Source organism: Bufo bufo, chromosome 5 (genome assembly GCF_905171765.1).
Source record: "Bufo bufo chromosome 5, aBufBuf1.1, whole genome shotgun sequence".
NCBI classification, from domain to species: Eukaryota; Metazoa; Chordata; class Amphibia; order Anura; family Bufonidae; genus Bufo; species Bufo bufo.
In genome coordinates this window covers 321,515,458-321,530,254 of record NC_053393.1, presented here as the reverse complement: position 1 = coordinate 321,530,254, position 14,797 = coordinate 321,515,458, and positions in this window count along the sequence as shown.

Sequence of the window (14,797 nt, the reverse complement as noted above, 5' to 3'; positions counted from 1 at the left end):
TACCTTTGCTACAGCAAACAGTAGTAATGGATAACATGCACGTGCACGTTTTATTTGGTGACGCGTGTCCCTGTTGTAATTGAGCATACAATAGCTGTCACTATCCCATATTAGAAAAAGTATTATTCTACAAATGTATAGCACGACTAATCTCAGGCTTTCTGAACGTATTGTATATTAGTATACCCACACCTGCACTACTGTACCATGTGATGTCTAATAATAATAAATGCATTATCGGACATTTATCTTAGTTGGCCACTGGATTTGGGTCAAATGTTTGCTTTGCTATTAGTCCTGTTATTATTTTATATTTATTTGTCCTATTTATATCATTTTTATTGTTTTATTTCTTCACAGTGAAACAGACCAAGACCCGGTGGAACAGCTGCTGGGATCAATTCCGCCGGGAATTAAATGAAAGAGGCTGTAGTGGCGAAGGTGGAACCAAAAACTTATATACATACTTATATACGGCCCAATTACAGTTTTTGAAGCCGGTCATGGATTTGAGGCCGTATGTTTGTGATACAAAAAAAACATTATTTGCAGGGTCTCCATAGTTCATAATGTAGGTTAACACTAATAGGAAATACTTAAAGTGGTTGTGTGGCGTTTTACTATTGATGACCTATCCTCTGTGTAGGTGATCAATTTTATTTTTGGGGTGGAAAAACACCTGGCAACACGGCTGTTCAGCTGTATGACGAGACAACACGTGCACAGCGCACATGCCGTCTCCCGTCTCTCTTCATGTGTGGCACTTTTTTCTGGATTAAATAATAAACTGTAGATACATAGATAGATCAATGCAGGAATAGAGAAGGGAGATGGCACCTGCGCACTGCACGCATTTTCTCCTCATACAGCTGATTGTCGCATTTTGCCGGGTGTTGGTCCACCGCCAATCTGATCATGTGTACCTATCCTATGGATCGGTCCCAAATATGAAAATGCTGTGCCAAGCCCTTTGCATTTTATAGGGCCGGAATAGTGTTGGGATTTGTGTATGGTTTTTTGTGTTCATATGTTTGGGTACATACATGCTAATTTGTGTATTTTGATTTATGTTGTTTCGTGTTTGTAACCCATCAGTACTGTAATTTACATTTACATATTTTTCATGTTGGGTTACAAACCACAAAATGGATTTAATCATGTTATAATAAAAGGCAAAATACATACTCCTATTATATTGAGTATTGATGCTGCAACTGCGTCCCTCCAGCAGATTTTGAATTACAACTACCACCATGGCCTTGTGATGCCTGATACATGTTTTTGGTCAGGGTTTTTTTGTTTATTATTCGACATAAGGAGGTTGGCATGGTAGAAACAGGCCAGATCCAGATGGACAGAATCTCAGCACTTGGTTAGCTCCTTGATTGTGTATACCTGGTTTCGGGCTGGACTTCTCCAAACTCCAAGCAATGTTTGAAAAAGAGTTTCCCATTTAGTGTTTAGGCTCTAAAAAAAGAACATCAGTGAAGTATTTTTGGTGGATGTTATAAAATAACATCGAAAGTGGCAATACCACATTAGAAAACAATATGTGATCTATGCAGGCTCACCGTATATAGTACACACAAAGCTTTTATAAGGTTAAAATCATTACGTACTACAGAAATGTTGTAGTCAAATGATGTAATATATGTTTTCATGTTATTTTTCTATACAGTACTGTGGACAGTCTTGATGAACCAGAGGAGTCGGATTTTGGTGGAAGTGAGACTCCAGCGGTTTTCTCACCAGAAAGTAGTCTGGCTCCAACACTGGCAGAGGAGACTGAAAAACCGTCCGTTGAGCCGCCCACTATTTCCCAGGGGAGCCCCGAAAGGTCACAGCAGCCTCAGCCTAGGCGTCGCAGAAATGCGCCCCACTCTTCATCTGCCTAACAGACTCAGGAGACGCCCGAGTTATTGAGTTCCTTGCCCAGAGGAGGAGTGAGGGCCAAGAGGAAACTATGCTGAGGGGGATGGCGCCATTACTGAGGCGTGTGCATCCCGAAAAGTATAGCGTGTGTGTAGCAGAACTGGCGATGATATTAGACATGTTTGCATCCCCATACCAGGGAGACATTCTAAGCCAAATAAATACACTACCGTGCCAAATAATGTCTTCACCGTCGCAGCATGCCCCCAGCTACACACAACCACAACCCCATGGCCCACCTTTCCCTGTGCCTTCCCATTCTACTCATGCTGCCACCTATTCTACAGTGGCACAACAACCTGGCCAGGTTAGGCCTGTAACCTCATTTCCTCCTGGGCCCTTCAGCAGGGAATTATTTGATTTGTAAAAATGTGTGTAGTATTGTTGTTTTAATTTATTGTTCTTTATGTTCCCTTTATATTTGGTAAAATTGTGTGCCTTTTTTTATTTTGGGGGCCTGGGTTTAAGTAAATTTGACTAGTAACAAATGCTTTGTGTCGTCACTTTTTCATAAAGTTCAATGATAGTCGCTCGAATCAAACATAATAACTATGGGACGGGGCTCAACAAACAACTGAACCTTTTGATGGTGAAGTAGCAATAAAGATTATATAGGCCAAAGGAATCGGGAGTAGTCAAAACATCTGTTTGTACGGGGATAAATCTAACCTAATATTGGTCGACACTAAAAGGCACAAATGTACGAACACACTAAAACTAATGGGTTGAGTTAAATATTAATACCCAAGTGGTTGCACAGCCAACCACTTGGCTATGTACATTTTCCTGACAGCACTTTGAATTGAGTGTTATTTAAAAAAAAACAATATGATGTTACAGGAATAGATGTAGAATGTGATATTTTTATTGTTAGATTATAGCTTGAGATCCAATATATCACATTTCAACAAATTTAAACATTATATAGACACGCACAATACTTCTAGTAACCAAACTTTATTTTCTCTGTTAAAAACAAAATAAAATTATGAAAAAATGAGGCATAAGAAGGTTTTTTGAAACATATAGCAAATACAATAATGATGTTTATAAACACAAAAATCTATAAGCATCTTTATTATTTATAATGAGCTTGATTATGTTTTTGTTCCAAAAAACCTTAGCCCGCAAGCCCACGTCAAGGGTCCTCATTTTCTTGCGAGTCCCTACACTCAACTACGACATAAATTACACAAGCTATCTAGAAAACAAAAAAAACCTATCGAGCACAGAAGAAATTAAACACTGCCACGAATAGCATCCCTCTGCGATGGCAAGGATCCCTCTGGGCTGAAAAAGTAGTCTGCATAGAGTTCCCTAACTGCAATGCCTGCAGTCCCACATCATCTATGCAGGGTCCTATCCAAACCCAAACCTCGTGACGTAGGAAAATCTTCCACGTCAACAGAAGAGGAAGCCTTGTGAATCCTGGTGAAGTTGTGTAGAACAACACAAGCTTGAATCATCAGGGTAGCATTCTCCGGATCCATCTGTATGGATGACAAAAACACCCTCCACTTGCTAGAGAGTATCCCGAAAGCGCACTCAACATACTGACGGGCACGAGTCAACCGGTAGTTGAAAATACTCCTCCTGACATCCAAACCACGCTTTGGGAAGGGCCGCATAACATGGTGAGTCAATGCAAACCCTTCATCTGCCACAATTGCAGGATAACAGGCCGAACTGGATGGACAAATGTCTTTTTTCTGCCGTATGTACTATGTTACTATGTTACAATGACAAATGGAGCCAGCGGACCAGCAGATCCGGGCAGTCTTCTGGACACGGGCAGGGCAAGCTGGTTGGCACGAAACCGCTCACCCATTCTAGAAGCACTAAAGATGCGAGAATCTGCTGTGGTTCCATAGGCCCTGATATCAACCATTATAAACCGGTAGTTACTGTTAGCAACAGCCATAAGCACTACTGAAAAATATTGCTTATAATTGAAGAATCGGGACCCTTAGTGACGTGGCTTTTTCACACGGATGTGCTTGCCATCCAGTGCCCCGATGCAGTTGGGAAACTGCGCAGAAAGATTGAAGCCCTCAGCGATCCGAACCGAATTGTCCGTCTTGGGCTGTGGCATCACCGTCTTTCGGAGTTGATGCCAGATGACATGGCAAGGGTGACGCACAATCCGAGAAATGGTTGAGGTTCCCATAAGAAACTCAAAATGCAGGGATGCAAAAGAGTTCCCAGTTGCAAGGAATCTGTTGAAAAATACAGAAAAATTAAATATCAGTAAGCAGCTAAAAAAAAGGTAACATACAATACATGATTCGTCTAATGTTTGATATGAGACATATGGGTACAACTAAACAAAACACTTTCAGAAATTGGGGTGTGGGCACTACTCACATGAGCTATGCTACAGCAACTGTGTTTACGCGATTTCCATGCAGAATGTATGGGCGACTTCAAGGATAAAGTGAACACTCTGCATGATGATGACATTAGCCAAAAAAACACAAATAGTTAACCATTTTAAAATACACGACTACCTTTAATCTGGCCATGTTATGTGTCAGGGAATTAACAGCAAAAATATATTTGACAATGGGCCAAACATATTATGGACAAAGAAAGGTAACTTCTACAAACATTAGCACATGTCTAACACCAGCCATTTCCAGAAACATATTTAAATCTCCCTTTTTTTTTTAAACATTCCTTTTTCTTTTGCGGACCGCAAAAAAAACCGGAAGACACACGGAAACGGATCACGAAACAACGGAACCCCATTTTGCAGACCGAAAAAAAAAAACTGTCGTGTGCATGAGGACTAAGGTGGAGGGTTAAAAAAACTAAAGAGAGAATACGAATCGAACCATTGCATTTACGGTACCATGTAAAAAGACAAATCTTCCCTTCTTTTGGCTAGTTTACAGTATATATAAATTCACTCAATCTCCGAAAATATGTACAATAATCCATTTCTTTTTAGCCCATTGTATTCTCTCGTCAATAAAGTTGGTTTATTTAAATGAATTACCTGAAAAATGATAATGATGACCTATTCTTAGGGTAGAAAAATGCAGACGGTATCAGCAACATCTCACATCATCGACTTTTATTTGGGCTTCAAAGCAATAATACAAATGGCAACGTTTCGGATGATACACAGCCTTTGTCAAGCCTACTCGCATTGTGTTACATACATAAATTTATAGTAAACACAAATGCGCCACCCCATCCAGATTATTTAATTGCAGGCAATGGCACAGACTGACCAATGAGAATGCGTATTTAATTAGCCACTCTTTGGCCTAATTCACCTATATGTCTCACCTGAGTGTCCACCAATCGTCCTAAAGGTCAACTCCATCATCGCACAACGTCTGTAATTTCTAAGTATCAAATATAAAGCAAAGCATCAATTGCCATATTCGGCATTCCTTACCGCTCAGTGCGCATGTATACCCAGCTGTCTAATCACTCACGTCATCATCTATGGTCCCCGTAATGCGTCCGTGGGTCTGCCCCTAAGCGTCACGTTGCTCCGTCCTCCACTGCCGACGTCATCCGGTCGCGACAAGCGCTCCCAATTACATCATCCTGGCGTCGACGAGCAACTTACTGACCTCACAGAGGGCGTCCCAATGTTGCCACGGCAACCCACAGCGACACTGAAGGTATCCAGGGATCCACAGAAGTCCCATGACTGTAAACAGTGATCAATCACATACACAGGGGGAGCCCCCAGTCACCCCAATCCACACTATAGAGTATGGATTATGGGGTAGTGACCCCAGACTGTCCAGGCAATAGATCCGCATGTTGCAGCAATATCAGACACACGAGTACGATCAGGGCAACCCATATGTAATCTAATTTGCAGAGGCATAATCCATGTCCTAATGTCACTATACACACTCCTTATCGCTTAATTCTGTCCCCCCAACAACACATGTGGGCACCAACATCTCCTGCTTCGCCATTATCACAAGACAGAATTACCATATACTCTCCCTCAGACAAATTCGGATGGGGAAAAGGCCACTGTATGTAAAAACAATGACAGCATTGTACACCCACAAAGAAATCACACAACCCAAACTTAATTTATTGTGGCAACATTGAACTCAATGTTTAATCCATAAGGTTGAAGTGACTTCAAATTGTGTATCCATTTGAGTTCTTTTTTCCTCAGAATCTTATACTTGTCCCCTCCCCTTCAGAGATAACCTACCCCATCTATTGCCCGAAAACATAATTGATTTATGGAATGTCCACATTCAATAAAGTGCTTTGCTACAGGTTTATCAATCATCCTTTTCCTTATTGTGTTCTTATGCTTATTGATCCGCTCTCTTAATTCCATCATAGTCTCACCAACATATATAAAACTGCATGGGCACTGTATCATATAAATGACATCTCTGGATCTACATGTGTAATATCCTTTCAACTTATATATTTTACCACTGTATGGATGTGGGAAGCTGTCGCCTCTCATAATGCCACTGCAGTTGCAGCATGAGAGACAAGGGAAATTCCCATATTTTTTGGGGGCCAGGAGTAATTGTCTATCTAAATCTTTCCCTCCGACATCTGCCTTAACAACTCGATCACGAATGTTGGGGCCCCTTTTGTATGGCATCATGGGAGGTAATTCAAATTTCTTAATGGTGGGCAGGCCACGATGTAGGATCTGCCATTCTTCTCTAAGGATTGTGGCAATTTTGCCACTATCTTCCCCATAAATGGACACAAAAGGGATCCTCATCTCAATTCTATTGTGAGGGCTCACACTTAGAGTGCCCTTGCGTTCAATGTCTGTAATTCTCTTCCTAGTGCGTCCAATCAATAGATGTCGCGAACATAAAATTTTCAGTTCGCGAACGGCGAACGCGAATTTTCGCAAATGTTCGCGAACTGGCGAACCGGGCAAACCGCCATAGACTTCAATAGGCAGGCAAATTTTAAAACCCACAGGGACTCTTTCTGGCCACAATAGTGATGGAAAAGTTGTTTCAAGGGGACTAACACCTGAACTGTGGCATGCCGGAGGGGGATCCATGGTAAAACTCCCATGGAAAATTACGTAGTTGACGCAGAGTCAGGTTTTAATCCATAAAGGGCATAAATCACCTAAAATTCCTAAATTGTTTGGAATAACGTGCTTTAAAACATCAGGTATGATGTTGTATCGATCAGGTAGTGTAAGGGTTACGCCCGCTTCACAGTGATAGACCAAACTCCCTATTTAACACACCGCAAACAGTCCATTTGCACAACTGCAAACTCCCCATTTGCACAAGCTTGGATACCAAGCTAGCCATGTCCCGTTCCTTGTCCTAACTGATGTCATTGAAGGTCTCTTCCTCCACCCAGCCACGTACAACACCAAGGGTCCCCGAAAGGTGACAACAAGCCCCCTGGGACGCCTGCTGTGGATGGTCTTCCACCTCCTCAAAGCCACCTTCCTCCTCTGACTCCTCTTCTTCAGACTCCTCTCTCTGCGTTGCCTACCTCTGCGTTATTATAAGGTGTGTTAAGTAGTACTATTCCTATCAGTTTAATCCCTGTTACGTCCCCTATCAGGGGACGTGTATATGGCATTGATTTTAGGAACGGGGAGATGGAAAAACATGCTCGGTCGGTCCTCCTACTTCAAATTTGGGGCACTGCGCGTGCAATCTATTCTGCCGCCAGATAGTTGTGGTGTGTTAAGTAGTACTATTCCTATCAGTTTAATCCCTGTTACATCCCCTATCAGGGGACGTGTATATGGCATTGATTTTAGGAACTGGGAGATGGAAAAAGATGCTTGGTCGGTCCTCCTACTTCAAATTTGGGGCACTGCGTGTGCAATCTAATGTGCCGCCAGATAGTTGTGGTGTGTTATGTTGTTCTATTCTTATCAGTTTAATCCCTGTTACGTCCCCTATCAGGGGACGTGTATATGGCATTGATTTTAGGAACGTGAAGATGGAAAAAGATGCTTGATCGGTCCTCCTACTTCAAATTTGGGGCACTGCGCGTGCAATCTAATGTGCCGCCAGATAGTTGTGGTGTGTTATGTTGTTCTATTCTTATCAGTTTAATCCCTGTTACGTCCCCTATCAGGGGACGTGTATATGGCATCGATTTTAGGAACGGGGAGATGGAAAAAGATGCTTGGTCGGTCCTCCTACTTCAAATTTGGGGCACTGCGCGTGCAATCTAATGTGCCGCCAGATAGTTGTGGTGTGTTATGTTGTTCTATTCTTATCAGTTTAATCCCTGTTACGTCCCCTATCTGGGGACGTGTATATGGCATCTATTTTAGGAACGGGGAGATGGAAAAAGATGCTTGGTCGGTCCTCCTACTTCAAATTTGGGGCACTGCGCGTGCAATCTAATGTGCCGCCAGATAGTTGTGGTGTGTTATGTTGTTCTATTCTTATCAGTTTAATCCCTGTTACGTCCCCTATTAGGGGACGTGTATATGGCATCGATTTTAGGAATAGGGAGATGGAAAAAGATGCTTGGTTGGTCCTCCTACTTCAAATTTGGGGCACTGCGCGTGCAATCTAATGTGCCGCCAGATAGTTGTTGTGTGTTATGTTGTTCTATTCTTATCAGTTTAATCCCTGTTACGTCCCCTATCAGGGGACGTGTATATGGCATCGATTTTAGGAACGGGGAGATGGAAAAAGATGCTTGGTCGGTCCTCCTACTTCAAATTTGGGGCACTGCGGGTGTAATCTAATGTGCCACCAGATAGGAGTGGTGTGTTAAGTAGTTCTATTCTTATCAGTTTAATCCCTGTTACGTCCCCTATCAGCTTTCAGGCAAGTCAACCCCAAGACGCCGTGACACTTCCGTATCCGGGATGTGGAATAGCCCCTGGGGAGCTGGGGGGGTGCCGTTGATGTGGAGCAAGACGCAGCAGCAGAAGAGGACTCAGCCGAGGAGGTTATGGAAGAGGATGGAGTAGGAGGAGTAGAGGAGGTGGCAGCAGGCCTGCCTGCAAATCGTGGCTAGTGTCACCAACTCCTCAGCAGCGCCACGCATTCCATGCTTGGCAGCCGTCAGCATGTTTACCCAATGCACAGTGTAGGTGATATACCTGCCCTGACCGTGCTTTGCAGACCAGGTATCAGTGGTGAGATGGACCCTTGCCCTAACACTGTGTGCCAAACATGCCATTACTTCCTTTTGCACAATCGAGTACAGGTTGGGGATTGCCTTTTGTGCAAAGAAATTTCGGCCGGGTACCTTCCACTGCGGTGTCCCAATAGCTACAAATTTTTGGAACACCTCAGACTCCACCAGATTGTATGGTAAAAGCTGGCGGGCTAAGAGTTCAGACAAGCCAGCTGTCAGACGCCAGGCAAGGGGGTGACTTTGTGACATTGGCTTCTTATGCTCAAACATGTCCTTGACATGAAGAAGGCATTGGCTATTCGTTCAGTCCTATAAGCCTACCCATCCCTAAACCCCACCCCTTACCCTAACCCACATAAAAAAACACACCACACCACTGCTTGGATTTAATCGGCCACAGCAGCCGTTTATTAAATAAATACAACATAAATATAACATGAGTTAACCCATGACGAGGGAGGTCCTAGAAGCCCCAATAACTTTATAAACACTGGAACACCTGCGTCTCCATCTTGCCCCCAGCCGTTGAACCCAGCTCGGAGGCAGCAACTGATGGACGCGTAATTAGTTCCTACCAGCTTCTCAATGAGAGTCCAGCCCCTCCCGCGGGGCCCTCCCATCCTCAGGTACCACCATATTCCACAACTTCAAGGACCTCCCCCGCCTCCACGACTGCCGCGACATATAACAACACCAACCCCCACAACTTCCACTTCCAATAGGGTCGGGCGGGTGGGCGATTCAGTCTCCTGGCCAACACTGCTCCTGCTTCTGCCTTCTTCCTCAGTCTCGCCTCTGGCCACGCCCCCCGCCGCCCTAGCAACTCGCGCCTCACCTCGGCTCCCGCCCCCACTCACCATTAACCCTTTCCTCACCTAGTCCTGCCCTGCCAAGCCTCTTCATGGACGTCCTCCCCCACCGCTGCGCTCCTGTCCGGACTAACTTGAAGAAGGCATTGGCTATTCGTTCAGTCCTATAAGCCTACCCATCCCTAAACCCCACCCCTTACCCTAACCCACATAAATAAACACACCACACCACTGCTTGGATGTAATCGGCCACAGCAGCCGTTTATTAAATAAATACAACATAAATATAACATGAGTTAACCCATGACGAGGGAGGTCCTAGAAGCCCCAATAACTTTATAAACACTGGAACACCTGCGTCTCCATCTTGCCCCCAGCCGTTGAACCCAGCTCGGAGGCAGCAACTGATGGACGCGTAATTAGTTCCTACCAGCTCCTCAATGAGAGTCCAGCCCCTCCCGCGGGGCCCTCCCATCCTCAGGTACCACCATATTCCACCACTTCAAGGACCTCCCCCGCCTCCAAGAACGCGCAGCTTGACCACCTCAACCCTGCGCGTCCCTCCACATACGCAAAGCTATCTCCACTCCACTCTGGAGCCCCAGAGCCCACAAATCCGTACCTACCGCATTCAGGTGCACTCCATCTGCCCTCCAAAACGCACCCTCACCCTTCTCCAATACCTCATGCCGCACCACCACACCACCATTCCTCGCCATAAAACGGCCCACCGCTCTGTTTACCTTTATCCTAGCCTTGTTAAGGCTCTCCACTGACCTCACACCTCTCCACGCCTTCCGCGGCACAATGTCAGACCAGACAATGATCACCCCCGGAAACAACGCCCAAATCCTGAGTAAGTCAAACTTGACATCCCGAACCAATTCCCTAAACGGACGCTTTCCTAAATCATTCCCCCCCACATGCAAAACCAACACATTAGGAGGACGATCCAAACGAACGAAATGATGCACCTCCCGCAACACTCCGCCCCACAACATACCTCTGACGCCTAACCACCTAACCGTAGCCAACTCCGGACTCACACCCAACTGCCGCCCACTCGGCCTCACATCCGCTCTAATCGCACCCCAGAACACATAGGAGTGCCCCAAAATCCACACCAACGCCGCCATCATTCGACCTGTGAACACAAAAGAACAAAATAAACATCACCTACCTACATCCTTACTCTACAACAATGCAGGCCGCACATACGATTTAAAACGAACCGACTCCCAACGCCCAATCCTCCTAATCACCTCCTCACTGGCGCCCAACCTGGCTGCCTCAGTTGCCGCCCCAATTCTGAATGAATGCCCAGAATAATCTTTGACCGGCACCCCCAAAACCTTTAAACATTTTTTAAAGACCGCCAAAAACTGGAACCTAGACAAAAAGGAACCGTCCTCATGCCTCAAAAACGGGACCTCGTTCCTCTGCAGACCCGCTCCATACGATCCCGCACACCTCACCGGGCACATACTACACCCCGGCACTTTAAACAACGTAAAACGCTGCCCCCTACCTTCCTGATCCGTTTTTGACCTTCGAATCCGGACATGCAACCTATCCCCCACCAACTCAATATCCTCACTCCTAAGGCCCCCCGCTCTCCTAACACTATCACACACCAACTCCTCCAAGCGGAAAGCCCCAAAAAACGCCAAAGCAAACGCAGCCTTAAACAGCCCTAGCTCCCACCCTGAACTACAAACACCACTCAACTTATCACCTATTTGCACCAACAGCTCAAAAGACACCGGCCTACGACAGTCCGGCACCCTGCCTGCACCCCTACGCCAACCCTTCAAAACCTGCCGCACCAAAAAACTCTTAGTCAAATCAGGTAACCCCCGCCACTTAAAACCAAACGCTATACCTGAAATAAGATGAGTCACCTTTGACACCGACCACCCCTCGCTCTTCAACTGCCCCAACAACATCAACAACCTCACATCACCATCCACTCCACCAGCACCCCAAGACCCATTCCACGCCTCCCAGGTCGTCCACGCCTTACCATACTCCCTCCAAGTACCCGGACTCAACGAATCCCTCAACAAACCCATCACTTCTCCTCCAGGATCGCCCACAGCCACGACGGACACTCCAGACCCTCCACCTCCGCTTCTGGCGCAAGAAGCCGGAACCGCTCCCACTGTAAACGAGAAAGAGAATCCGCCACTGAATTAGCCACTCCAGCCACATGTTCCGCCACCAACCACACGTTAATCGACAAGCATCGCAATACCAAAAACTGTAACAGCCTCACCACCGGCGGGGAAGATGCGGACAAACTGTTGATAGCCTGAACCACCCCCAAATTGTCACAATGAAAGCGCACCTTCCTGTTTTCAAATTTCTCGCCCCACAACACCACCGCCATTACAATGGGAAAGAGTTCTAACAAGGCCATGTTTTTCACCCACCCACGACTTACCCACGACTCTGGCCACACGCCTGCACACCATTGTCCCTGGCAATAGGCCCCAAAACCCACCCCCCCTGACGCGTCTGTATATAACTCAAAATCCACGCTATCACACAACTCCGCCATCACCAAAGACCTACCATTGTACTGACCCAAAAACTCCGCCTACACCCTCAAATCCCCTTTTAACTCTTTACGTAACCTGATAAAATGATACGGCGCAGATACCCCCGCCGTAGCCGCGGCCAATCTTCTACAAAAAATTCTACCCATAGGCATAATTTGACACGCAAAATTCAATTTACCTGACAATGACTGCAACTCCCGCAACCTAATCTTCTCCCTCCCAATGGCCCTATCAATCTCCTGACGTAAATCCACCAACTTATCCTGCGGAAGCCTACACTCCATCAGTTCCGTATCTATAACAATCCCCAAAAAACACAATTCCGTCACCGGACCCAACGTCTTCTCCTGCGCCAACGGTACCCCAAAGTGCGCAAAAACCGACTGCACTGTATGCAGCAACAAAGAACAAACCCGAGAATTCGCCGGCCCTAAACATAAAAAATCGTCTAAATAATGGATAACGGATGAACAACCTGAAACTTCCACCACTACCCATTCCAAAAATGAGCTAAAGGTCTCAAAATACGCACACGAAAGAGAGCACCCCATCGGCAAGCACCTATCCACAAAATATTCCCCATCCCAACAACAACCCAACAATCTCATGCTCTCTACATGCACCGGAAGCAAGCGAAACGCCGCCTCCACATCAACCTTAGCCATCATGCCCCCCGCCCCAACCGCCTCACCCATTTTACAGCCGCATCAAATGAAGTGTAGACCACCGAACAAAGTTCAGGATCTATACCATCATTGACCGACGCACCTTTCGGGTAAGACAAGTGATGAATGAGCCGAAACTTGTTCGGCTCTTTCTTCGGCACCACCCCCAGCGGAGACACCCTCAACCCCCCAATCGGCGGCTCCTTGAATGGACCCGCCATCCGCCCCAACTCCACCTCCTTCCTCAATTTCTCGGTTACTACTTCCGCGTGAACAAGCACAGACCTAAGATTCTTAGGAACCATAGGCCCCGCCGTAACCACCGATGGAATCCGAAAACCAAACCTAAAACCATCCCACAACAAACCAGCCGCAACCCGATCCGGGTATCTATCTAGGAACACCTGCATCTCTTCCACCCGCACCGGCGTCCGTCCCTTTTCCAGAACCATCACCCCCCCTATTCCTTCCCCCTTTGAAACAACGGTTAGCTCCATGAGCTCCCCCACACCCCGTGCACTCGTGCTTAAATTTGCACTTGGCCCCAAATCTGCAATTTCCTTCGTTGAAAAGGAAACACAACCCTTTTGCCGATGCCGCTGCCAACGCCCCATGGGATGATCCCCCGGACTCCCCCTGAAAGGACTGCCCAGCCCTAGGAGGCGCCGTCACCCTCAACCACAACCCAATATCCTTATGATCCCACCGGATATCAGGCCTCACCGCCTTACGCTGCCGGAACTGCTCATCGTACCTGAGCCAACCCATCCCACCATAAACCCTATAAGCCTCCCCAATAGCGTCCTGGTAGCAAAACAGCGCCGAACAACATTCCGGAGACCTTTCCCCAATGACACTTGCTAATATGGCAAACGCCTGAAGCCAATTAGCAAAGGTACGTGGGATCAAACGGTGCCGCCGCTTCTCCTCCTCCTCCTTTTTTCCCTCGTCCTTCTTACCCCTATCCAAATTAAACCTTTCTAATGGGAGCAGCGAGAATATCTCCACGTACTCACCTTTCCAGATCTTTTCCCTCACTTCTTGCTTCAAATGAGCCCCCAGCGGCCCCTCAAAGCACACATACACCTCACCACAAGCCCTATCATCTAACCTCTGCCCCTCCCCTTCTCCACCAGCCTGCGTCTCCACTGACACCGACCCCAACCCCGCCGCAACCCCTTGCGCACCAGCCCCTGACCCCGGCACCACTCCCCACCCAGGCAACGGAGACCCCCCGCCAGCTCCCATACCTGACAACCATCCTGCCAATCCCCCCCAAAACTGCCCCAAACCCTTACTAAAATCCCCCATGGTCCCCCCCCCACCAACCGGGAGACCCTGCGCTAACATGGAACCCCAAGCAATCTCACCAGGCACCACCGCTGCCGTAGATCCTGACTCCTGCCGCACGGACACCGCACCATCATAGCTCCTGGACGTCGACGGCTGCTCCTCCTGGACCGCTTGCACGACCCTCTGCACCACACTGGCCGGACACCGGGACGAGACCGCGGCCTCCACCACCGCAAGGGGACCTTCTTCCACGCTGCTCAAATCTTCTCTGGACCTGCGCTGGTATTCGTCCACCACCAGCGCAGTCCGAGGAACCCGGACCTCATCAAACCGCCGAGTGGACCGCCCGCTGAAGGAGGGACTGGGCCGGCCGCGTATCGGGATTCCTCCCACGGCGAGAGCGGCTCGCAGAAGGCTGAGCGGCCGCTCTCCGCCGCCG